Raw genomic sequence first — 12,036 nt, 5'->3', positions numbered from 1 at the left:
CATAAGATTTATCGTGGAATAGGTGAAAGGTCGTTTAGTTGTATGATTGTAACGAAAATAAAATGATGTATGAAAATGCCTCGAATATCCTATTGATTAGTATATGGAATGTGAATGCATGACTTGGTATGAGATTGAACCGATAGGTTTGAGGAACTATGGTATGGTTCGGTATGGATGGAGTAACTAGCCTCGTTCCATTTTGCTTCCTCTTGTGATAATGTTATTAATGGATGGTAGTGCATTGCTTATGACTTACTGAGTTATATACTCACTCGGTGTTTCCTTGTCACCTATTTTAGGTTTCTTGGACTCGTCTCTTTTTGCGTGATCGGGCCGTCATCGGAGTCATCGCACCGGCTAGCAACTTTTGGTATCTTCTTTTTAGTCGGTCTAGGAGAACATTTCGGCATGTATAGGCTAATATGTTTTGTTGAAATTTGGTATGTAAACTTTTAGCCATGCGAAAATGGCATAAATGTTCGGTTGGATTTGGTTTTATAACGTTAGGTCGTAAGTCTTGGTAATTCGATTTTTATGCCATATGTCATGGCTGATTAATTTTGGTGTTAAGATTCATGATATGGCAATAGTGTAGTAGGGAGATGTTTGACAATGATTAGCCTTTGGTATGGCTAGTCATGATTATAATTTTGTGATATGTATGATGAATTACTAGTTAGATCAATGAGAAATCACGAAATGGGCATAGTTGCCTCAGTAACAGATGCTGGCAGCAGCAGTGACGTGGGATTGAAAAATTACAAAAATTAGTAGGAATGGAATTAAATAGTGAATAAATTATGTAATCGAAGCTCGATGAGTCTATTTTCATATAGAAGTAACGAAACGATCATATGAACAGTATGTTAAGAGATATTCAGGTTCTCGTGAGACAGGGCCAGAACGGTTTCTGGGTTCCCTGTTCCGACTTTGGAAATTCATTATAAATTAACCAGAGATAATTAGGAGTCATGCCTTATATGTATAGATTCCTCTCTGAGTCTAGTTTCTATAGAAACAAACTTCATCAGTATTGAAGCTCTGTGCAGGGAGTTATCCAAATCGTAATGCATGAAGTTCAGTGTAGTCGCACCCTGTAATAGGGGAGAATTTAACTAATAAACTGTACTAATTGGCCTGACCAAAAATTCTACAAAAATTATATCATATAGGTATATGAGTCTAGTTCCAGGGAAAATTTACGGAACTGGATTTCGAGTTTCAGAACTCAAGATATGATTTTTAAAGAGACTAGTATGCAGATTGGCAGCTTGTCTGGGAAATGTCAAATAAGTGGTTTGAAGTCTGTTAACACCTCGTGTTCGACTCCGGCGACGGTCTCGGGTTCGGGGTGTTACAATCACATATGACTGTAAACATGCATAGATTTATAGGTCATAGCCTACGTCAAAATAAGCCAATTCCCATGGCCATATACAAAAAGATAGGTATATCTTTACATGCATTCATTTGGCAAATCAAATGACACATATAACAAAATACTCAAAAGCCCTATACATGCCATGGAACAAATTAGAAATATCTTTATACCAAAACTGATCTATTTGATAGTGTGCTGGTTCTCCCAACCATCTTCCAATCCTTACGAGTCTTTAAGCTCTGAAAAGCAGGGAAAAGAGAGGGGTAAGCATATACATGCTTAGTAAGCTCGAATAATCTGAAAGTAAACTTACCAAGTAATTACCATTCAACCAAATTGGGTAATAAAATCAATAAGCATGAAATGGCTTCCCTATCACATACACTCATTCAAAGAGTTAGTCATATAACAAAGCACTATGTAATTTATCTTAGATGAGCTCATCATTCAACATCTCATTTTGTACATATATCTCATATTAATCTCATTGAGTTTCTAGGAAATCTCGATGGAATATCCATAATCCGTCAATTCATAAAGATAATCATTTCATGTATGCACTCCCGCGAACCTCACATTTTATGGCGGAATTACCAGTCCAGTCTAAATTCCCCGTATCGTAAACTCATAAGGTGACGTCGGGATTATCAATCCAGGCTAAATCCCTTATAACGACAAACATCCTTAATGAGTCGGATCTGAATTACCATTACAGGCTAAATTCAGACCCCAAATCGGATTACCCGTCCGGGCTAAATCCGTAATGCACATATATTCTTCGGGAGGCTCGATCATCCAAAGGAACACCCGTCCGGGCTAGATCTTTTTCATAATTGAGATCAACGGATTACCCGTCCGGGATAAATCCTTACTGCAACACATGCAGGATCTCAATTCACATGTCAAGCATGGTTTATCCATCGAATTCCCTTTTTTTAACCTCAACCGAGACAATTTTTTCAACATATCATTATTAGAGTTGCAATTCATGTAATTTCACGCCATGAATAAATACAATCATCATGCATTCATAAATCATATAATTAGACACATTATGAGTTTACTTTAAGTTATCCGAACATACCTGGTATTCGTTTTGGTGCTGTGTTTTAGTTATTCTGAAACCTTTCGTTTTCCTCGATTGACCTCCGGAATTTGTTCCTCGGGGTTTGTAACAAAAAAATTAAATCATTAACTCTCCACATTATACATTTCAAGTCTAAATTCCACCCCTAGTCCAAATGATCGTTTTGCCCCTAACCTTTTACATTTTTATAATTTAGTCCCTAGGCTCGTATAATGAAACACATGCAATTTCTACCTTACCAAGCCTAGCCGAACACTTCTCCCTATTATGACAGCCCACATTTTCCATTATTTTCTCATTTTTACCACACATTTTACAACTTTTGCAAAAATGTCCCTTTAAGGGTTTTTCATGAAAATCACCTAGGAAAAGATGTTTAACACACATCCAACTTTCATATTCCTCCATAATCCATCAAAATACAAGTAACTCATGCATGGGTAAATTTTTAAACATGAGCCCTAGCATGAAATATGGGTAGAAATGGAAAAAGTAAGCTACCGGGGTTTCAAAAATACAAATAACATTAAAAACAGGATTTGGGAGCACTTACTATTGAGCTTGAAAAGCTTGAAAATTCTAGGTATGGAGGGATTGAGAGTTTAGGCTAGTACAAGGGAGAAAATGGCTGATTTTTGGTTCATTTTTCCCATTTTATTTCATTAAAATGCCAAATAAACAAAATACCCATAAGCCCTTTTTTTAAAATTTCATCCATGCAAGCCCATTTTTTGTTCAAAAACTTAGAAATTGGGAAAATTTCTCTCTAAGACCTTCTAATTTATAATCTAAAACAATTTCATACAAATTGCTTCTAGAATCCAAGTTTTACAATTTGTTCAGTTTAGTCCCTAATTTCCAATTGGACACCTTACTCAAAGAATTTCTTCAAGAAACTTTAACACATGCATATTATCATACTCTAGGCCTCATAATAATCATAAAATAAATATTTTGATGTCTATTCTGACTAGGCCCTATTTCGGGATGTTACAAGTGAGAATAAGAGAAATATGGTGAGAAAGAGGGAGAGAGAGTGTTCATGTGAAAAAGAGGGAAGGAGAGAGATATAAAAAAATAGCTTTTTTTTTAAATTTTAAACACCTGGCCTTCTCTAATTAGTGGAATTTTTTTTAACATCCGTTTAAAATTGGAGTTAAAACCATAACTTTTGCAAAGTTTAGGTAATTAATTAGGAAAAAAATATTTAGGTATCAAAGTGAAAAAAAGATATATTTCAAGGACCAAATCATGAATTAATCCAATTATTTATATATTTACAATATTGGTACGACATAAGTGGCTTAAAAATGCAGGATGTTGCAACGCTGTGATGAAATCGCTATAAATAATTGTAATTTCGAGTCAAACATACTTCGAGTCCAATATCACGATGTTAGTTTTCGAATGGTTGTAACTATCTTTAAGTGACGATTACTTCAAATGCAAAGGCTGAAAAATTTTAATGGCATTGTAAGGTTGGGCCTATGACATGGCGATGTTGTGCTTCAAGAAAGCAATTAATGAATGGCAAAATACACAATTCACCACTCTAAAGCTTGAGATATAAAAACCATATTCTCATGCAATTTTTAGAGGGTGGAGAGAGAGTAGAGTTCACTTTTTTTAGCTTAGTGTTAGTAACCTGTAACACCTCTATACCCAGTTTGATCCAAGGAACCTGATATAGGAATATTACATTTGGTGCCAAAGTGATTTTGGTTAATCACTAATAATTTGAACATTTTTAAAAAATTTAAGTTTTCATAAATTATATTTTTGTCCCTACTACTTGGAACACACTTAATCTTTGTAAGTACATGCCATTCTATTCAAACTTTTAAAACATAACCTCTTGGCACTTGGAGATGTGATGAGATGGATGCTCACAACCTCAATTACAACTCTTCAAAATCACTATACCTAATCTGCGCACGGAAAATAAAACTGTACGCTCAGTAAAACTCAGTGATATTTCTATAATCTAAATATTTAAAGACATGATAATATAATAATCACAATTAAATTATGAGGACATCTTAATGTCTAGTATCATGACTATCATTTTTTTTATTAACCAATATCCTATTCGCACAATTGTATATAAATGGTTATTCACATATCAAACCATATTTACTCGTACAATGGCATTAGTCATGTAATACTCAATTTATGAATACATTATTATATACCATACTCAATTTTCATCACTTGCTATACAATAGCTTTCCATAATTTGTTCACATATCATTTAAACAAATGGCACTATCTATTATATATTCAATTCATGAGTATTTAACTCATGTATTCCATGTATTTACAACATATTTCACATTCTATTTTCAATTCACTATATCAATTTCATTTCTCATACCATGCCTTTTAAATATCAATTATAAAACTTTATTATATGTTTACCCCTATTAACACGACTTGGACTCGGACGAATACACAGATCCAACCAAAACACACCAGTTTAACACCCAGTAGCTTATCGGATAATTCGAAGTAATAATTTGACACCCAGTGTCTCATCAGCTAAACCGAAGTAAATTGGCACCCAGTGCCTCACGAATTAATCCGAAGTAATAGATTGATACACAGTGTCTCATCGACTCGTAGTCGAAGAATCCCTGAACTCTTCCAATCCTATGGCATGCCATCTATATCCGACTCAACCCGATATAGTTAATAGGGTTCCAATTCACTTTTCAAATACAACCAATATTCATTTCAATTCAAATACTCAATCTATTCAATATATATATACTTATTCAATCAATATAAATTTAATAAATTCATCACATATTAAATCCATCTATTTCAATTGCAAAACACAATAATTCTCACCTCAACACTTTCCATTACATTAAATAAAAAATACAACAATTAATAACTAGTTTCGGATTATAGAAATATAAACCAAAAATTTTGAGCTATTCGACATCGACTTTATGTTTTCCCTTTTTAGTTGATGGTTCTGGTATGACGTTAGCTACGGAATTAAAACAATTAAAATTCATCAATAGAACACAACTCAATTTCATATTTAATATTTCAATTTTTACTCAAATATTGCCTAAATTTCAATTTAGTCCCTAAACCGAGACTAACTTTTATTCTTCACATTTAGTTCTTTATTTCTGTGCAAATTCCACTTTAGACTAAATTCAACTCCCTATTTTCACGTAAATCCCTAAATTTCAATTTTTTTACAATTTAGTCCCTATTACTCAAAACTTATAATTTTTTCCACAATTCAATCCCTTTCTCAATTCTAACTTAAAATCTATCAATTTAATCCCTAATACTCAAATTATTCAACATAGACAACATCTAAAAATCTAATAATTTTTAAAATTTCAGTATAGGTTAAGGAGGATTTAATACTAGGATTTCAAAAACATAAAAATTACAAGAAAAGAGACTAAATTGACTAACCAATTGAACTTTGAACCTTTGAAACCTTAACTTTTCTCTTTCTTTACCTTAACTTTTCTCTTTCTTTCTTTCTCTTTTTCTTTCTTTCTTTTTCCCCCTGTTTCATTCTATTCTCTGTTTCTTTTTCAATTCCTTTTTCTTTTCTTTTATCTGTTTTGTTTTAATTATAATAGTAATAATATAATAATAATATGGACTTACTTAATTAATAAGCAATACATATGTTTATTATTATTACACATGTATTTACCAACACCATCCACTTGTCAATTTATGGCTTAATTATTTATTTAGTCCCTTCACTTTTCCTCTAATATATAATTCAACTTTCTCCCTATATGCAATCTAGTCCTTACACCTAATTACTCTTAATTTAAACAAATTCACCTAATCAAAACCTAATTAACCACACAACTAACTTCGTAAATATTTTTAATAAATATTTATGAATCCGTTTTACGAAAACGGAGACTCGAAAGTACATTTTCCAATACCCGTGACTATCGGGTCGTTACATAACCTCTTAGAAAGGATTTTACTTACTTTTCTAACTATAGTTGAATTTCTTATAAATTTCAGTTTAGATCTATTTTATTTCTAGTTTCTCTTTATGATTTGAAGTTAGATTCTTAATTAAGCTGAAGATTTCAAATTCAAGCATGGACAACTTTAGCCATAGATGTTTAAAGCTTTGATGGATCTCCTTATTCTTAGTGTTTTAGACTTTTATCCTTTGTTTTAATTTCTCTCTTTCGAATGTATTACTACTAGTTACTAGGGCCAAATGCAATTCCAGTTGCAACTCAAAGAACATCTAGTAAGTCATTATAACTTACTTTATTTGGTTGGTATATTTTAACTAAATCATAAGAGAAAAATCGTTAAAGGGGCTAAATCTGTAATTTTTCAAGAATGAAAAGGGAAAAATGGAATAAGTTAAAAGATTATAAAAAGAAAAGTTTTTTTCTCATAAAGTACCATACTTTATGAAAAAAATAATTATATAAGTGTTTAAATGAAATATTTGAGAAATTATTGAATTAAGTATTAAATTAGAAAATAATTAAGTAAAAGTAAAAAGAATTGAGAGTTAAATTAGTCAGATTAAGAATATTAAAGTGAAGTGAATTATATTATGAAGTATTTGTGGATGAGAATATGATTAAGAGTATATTATGAAGTATTTGTGGATGAGAATATGATTAAGAGTATATTAAGTTAATACAAGAAAAGCAAAGTATAGTTAATATTAGTACATCAAGAGAAATGATTAAATTTGAAAAGAAATTAAACTAAATATAAAGTAAAATAAAATTATGATACATGAGTCATGAGGTTTCGATATATATATATTTCAAAGTTCTGATACATAAAGATTCCAAAGCTAAAAATGAATAGTAATCTAGTACAATTTTTTATACTTATAAACAATATATCAATATTTTTGTTCTTAAAACCATGTATTGACTTGAAAATACTCTAGTGAAAAATTTAGGGATCTCTAATTAAAATTTTATTAGTAAATGACTTTAGAAAATGATTTAAATGTCATATAGAGTCACGATAAAGTTAGAAACTTGGGTAAGGGTTAGAGATTGCAATTGAAAAATTTTAATGTGACACTCCTTATCCATATATGTTAACAAGTCAAGTAAAAGGTATTACATTTTCAGTGCATATTTGTAACGAACCGAAAGTTAGTGGTGTCGGAAAATGTAGTTTCGAGATCTTGTTTCTGTAAAGAGTCCATAAATGTTAAATAGAGATATTTATGGAGCTAATTTATTGATGAATTAAATTTTGAGTAAGTAATTTTGTTGAATTGATAATTAATTAAGGTACAAAGACTAAATTGTAAAAGGTTATCAGTATAGGTTTTTAATTGGCCAAAGACTTAAAGACTTATATAACAATTAAATCAAGGTCTAAAATGGAAAATATACTATTTTAGAAACATTAGTGGATCGTAGGTGAACAAACAAATTTATATATTATAAAGATTATAATTATATTATTTATATTATAAATGTATAAAATAACAAAACAAATAAGGTGGAAAGAAAGAGGAGATAGTTCCATCTTCTTCATTCGCTCCAAAAGCCATAGCCAAGAAAACCAAAGAATTGACCAAGGGTTCCAAACTTTCGGTCTTTAATTGGTTAGTTCAATTTTGTCATTTTCTTATAATTTTTATGTTTTTGAGGTCATGGTAGTTTGATCTAGCTAGCCCATGTACCAATTTGTAAAACTATTAAAGTTTTAAAAAGTTTATTTTTATGATTTCTTAAAGTTTTAGGTGTTAAATTGATAGAATTTAAGCTTAGATGTGAAAAAAAGGACTAAATTGTAAAGCTAATAGATAGTTTTTTGCATTAGAGGCCAAAATGAATAAACTTTAAAATTGACAGTGGAAATAATAAATAATAGTGAAATCATATTTCAATTTGGAGCTTTAAATTGAAAGTTATGCTTGTCCCGATTTTAGGGACTAAATTGAATAAATTACAAAATATGTATGACTTAGAAATTGAATGTATTTTGATATGAAATTTGATACTGCATTATTATTGAACTATCATTTGTAGCTAAAGATGATGCAAGATTGTCGAGAGAGAAAGAAAAGGCGAGAGTTGACGACAAGTGATATAAGCTTTTGATTTGTATTTCTATGATCCGATTCAATGTAATTATTGCTTGTTCATGCTAAATTGCATGATTTAGTCATGAGGTAGGTATATAATGCTTGTATGAGTTAAGATGATTAAGATGGTATAATGAGAAAAAGGACTAAATTGAATAAAATAGAACGTTACATGACTTACTTTATATATGAAATTAGTATGAAATTGAGTTGAAATTTGTTACATACGGTATTGGAATGGTAAATTGATGATGAAATTGAGATTGATAGAATGTGAATTGAAATTATAATGGAATTGGAAATTGGTTACCTATTAAATGTACAATTTATACTTCGGTTTATCCAATGATGCACTATGAGTGCCAGTATAATTACTTCAACTTGTCCAATGATGCACTGTGTATGCTAATATAATTAATTTGACTTGTCCAATGATGCACTATGTGTGCCAGTATAATTGCTTCGGTATATCTTATAATGTACTTACTTGTCGATATATTTTCTTCGGTACATCCAATGATGCATTTACGTGCCAACATAATTGCTTCGGTTTATCCAATGATGTACTATGTGTGCCAGTATAATTACTTCATCTTGTCCGACGATGCACTGTGTGTGCCAGTGTATTTCTTCTGGTTTATCTGATAATGCATTACAGTGCCAGATTGAGATGCAGTTTGGTTAATTCGTATATCCGTCTTGAAATCTGAGTAAAGTCAATAGGATTATATAAAAATTGATTTGGCTAGGTTATATGGTAGATTAAAATGAAATATTAATTGATTTAGTATAATTACTCATATATGATTGTGATATTCGATAGCACGTGAAAGACCATGTGAATTGGCTAAAAAAGAGCCCTGGGGCCAACTAAGTATTTACGAGCCAATAGACTCGAAAGTGGTTGAATCAATAAAATCGAATTGAATATATGAATTGATGAATATGTACATATATGAGTATATTCCATAAATGGTAATATGAAATGATCAAGTATGTTTGAAGTGTAATATATGGGAAATGGTTAGATAGGTGCTATAAAGTAAGATAGGAAATAACCAAATGAATTGATTACTAATTCTACATTACAATTTGGTATACGAATTAGTTGAGCAATAGATTTGAATTGATTATTTTAATTTGGGTAACATATATTTTATATTGATTTGAATTATAGAAATACCAATGAGTTCTATCGCTCAGTGTACGATTTATTTTTTTCTATACGCAAGTTATGTCCCAAATGAGACCTTGAGCATTGACTTCAACATCTAGTTAAGATCTCAGACTCGACAATATTTGTATAAATATTTTTTGTTGGTTATAAGACATGTACCTAGGTTGAGTCAAGTTTGGGATATAAAGTTCTATGTATCTGCACTTATGGTTTAAATGGTTAACATTAGAATTTGGTTAAATTTATATAGCTTGAAATGGAGTTAAAGGTAGTTTGAAATGGTATAAGATGTTACATACATTTAAATATGAACTTGGTGAAATAGGTAAGTGTGTTAATGATTAAATGGCTTGCATTAGGTAAATGGATTGCAGGTGATAAGGTATTGACCTAATATTCTATAAGGTTTTGAGATGCAAGAATTGATGCTATATAGTTGCATTTATTGGCTGGTTAATGTTTGAATGTGTTTAGAAACTTGGTTGGACAATTTCAGGATGAAGTTCAATTAGGAATTGCAGAAATAGTATGTGACGTCGCGACGTTAAACGTATTTCATCGCGATGAAAATGACCTATAATGTCACGATGCGACGAGAGACTTTGTCTTCTCGACAAGGCCAAAACAATATGTCACGACGCGACGAGGCCAAAACCTAATTTGATCGGTTTAGTATTAGAGCTTTCGTAAGTTCGTATAAGTCTTGAGAATAATTATTTATCATATCACTTGCTTATATTACTCGTATTTGTTTATCTAATGATGTGAATTGCATTTAAATTTGATTTTAGTTGCTCCGAAAATGAATATGACACCTTGTAACTTGGATCCGGCGATCGGCTCAGGTATGAGGTGTTACAGTATTTGTGTAGGTAAACTATTTTTCTCATCAATTTACAATTAATTTTTCAGGGAGGGAGGGCTTACCGAGAGAGTGATCTAGGTTGGCGTATAGGATGAGGTTGCAACTTTGTAAGTAAGTTGAACTTAAATCACATCTTGCACTTGTTGATTTATAGTTGATTACTTTTTGAGCAAGGGCCCGTAGGTATAAGAAGTTTTTGAAATATGTAACCAAACTTTTGTATCCATATCTTATTTTATAACTATTAGACAGTTTGTCAAGTTACAACTGAACGAAACCTAAAATCCGAATTTAATGAATTCACAATTGATATCAAAGTTAAACACTTGATGTATTAAGTGGATATCATGTCATTTATTTGTAATTGAGATGAAATGATCATTAATCTTAAGACCCACCATGCTGGACGGAACAAACTATGACTCTTGGAAGGTAAGAATGATCTCAATTTTGACTGGTTGGAAACCACTATCCAGTGATTTAATTAGTGTGAAGACTTCCAAATATGAAGTAACTTGGACCAATGATAAAGAAAAATTGACTAATGCGAACTCCAAAGGCCTCAATGCAAATTTCTATGGATTTGAATTGATCCTCAAGAATTTGGACGAATCTCTAAATGCTTAACTACTAGAAGAGCTTGGACTATTTTCAAAATTGCTCATGAAGGGACTAGTTTTATGAAGTAGTCTAAACTTCAGATGTTGACGGTAAAATTTAAGACTCTAAGAATACAGGATAATGAGACCTTATCTGAATTCTATGCAAAGCTTTGTGACATCTTAAAAAATTAATCTTTTGCCCTTAGTAAAGAATACTCAATTTTGAAGCTGGTGAGAAAGGTGAATGACTATTATTGATGGAACAAATGACATTGACAATATAAGAATTGATGAACTCACTTGTTTATTGTAAGCCTTAGAGATGAACCTTGATTAAATCCAATCTCATTAATTTTTTTGACATCCCAAGCATACCAAACTCGAAAATGGTCTCATCGAAATATATCTAAACCATAGCTTAACCTAAGTTCAAAGTTAGAAAACAAACATTTTATAAGAGATTCACTCTTAATTCTTCTATAAATATCCCTCGTTTATGATAAAAGGGACACAAGATCCATCATTAGTTACCTTGTACTAAAACATCACCCTAAAACTTCCACCTCGGTTTTTCTATAGATTGACAATTCTTAGGCCCTATTCTTCGACATCCTTTATTTGTCATAAATGTTATTATTTTTCATCTGTCCAAAATTATCACACTAATCTCATTTACGGATAATATTTGAACGACGTGGAAGCCACACAAGCCCAAAGCCCGAAATGGATAGTGACCGTAAATAGTAACAAAAGAGAAACGATAGCCAAAATCACCCCCCAACCAAAAGAAAAGAAAGAAAAAAAAACGACATAGTTTCGACAGGAAATTTAGCAAATCC

This window comes from Gossypium hirsutum, chromosome A12, assembly GCF_007990345.1.
Source record: "Gossypium hirsutum isolate 1008001.06 chromosome A12, Gossypium_hirsutum_v2.1, whole genome shotgun sequence".
Taxonomy (NCBI): Eukaryota; Viridiplantae; Streptophyta; class Magnoliopsida; order Malvales; family Malvaceae; genus Gossypium; species Gossypium hirsutum.
The sequence above is the reverse complement of the archived record's forward strand: the minus strand, read 5'-3'. Positions refer to the sequence as shown.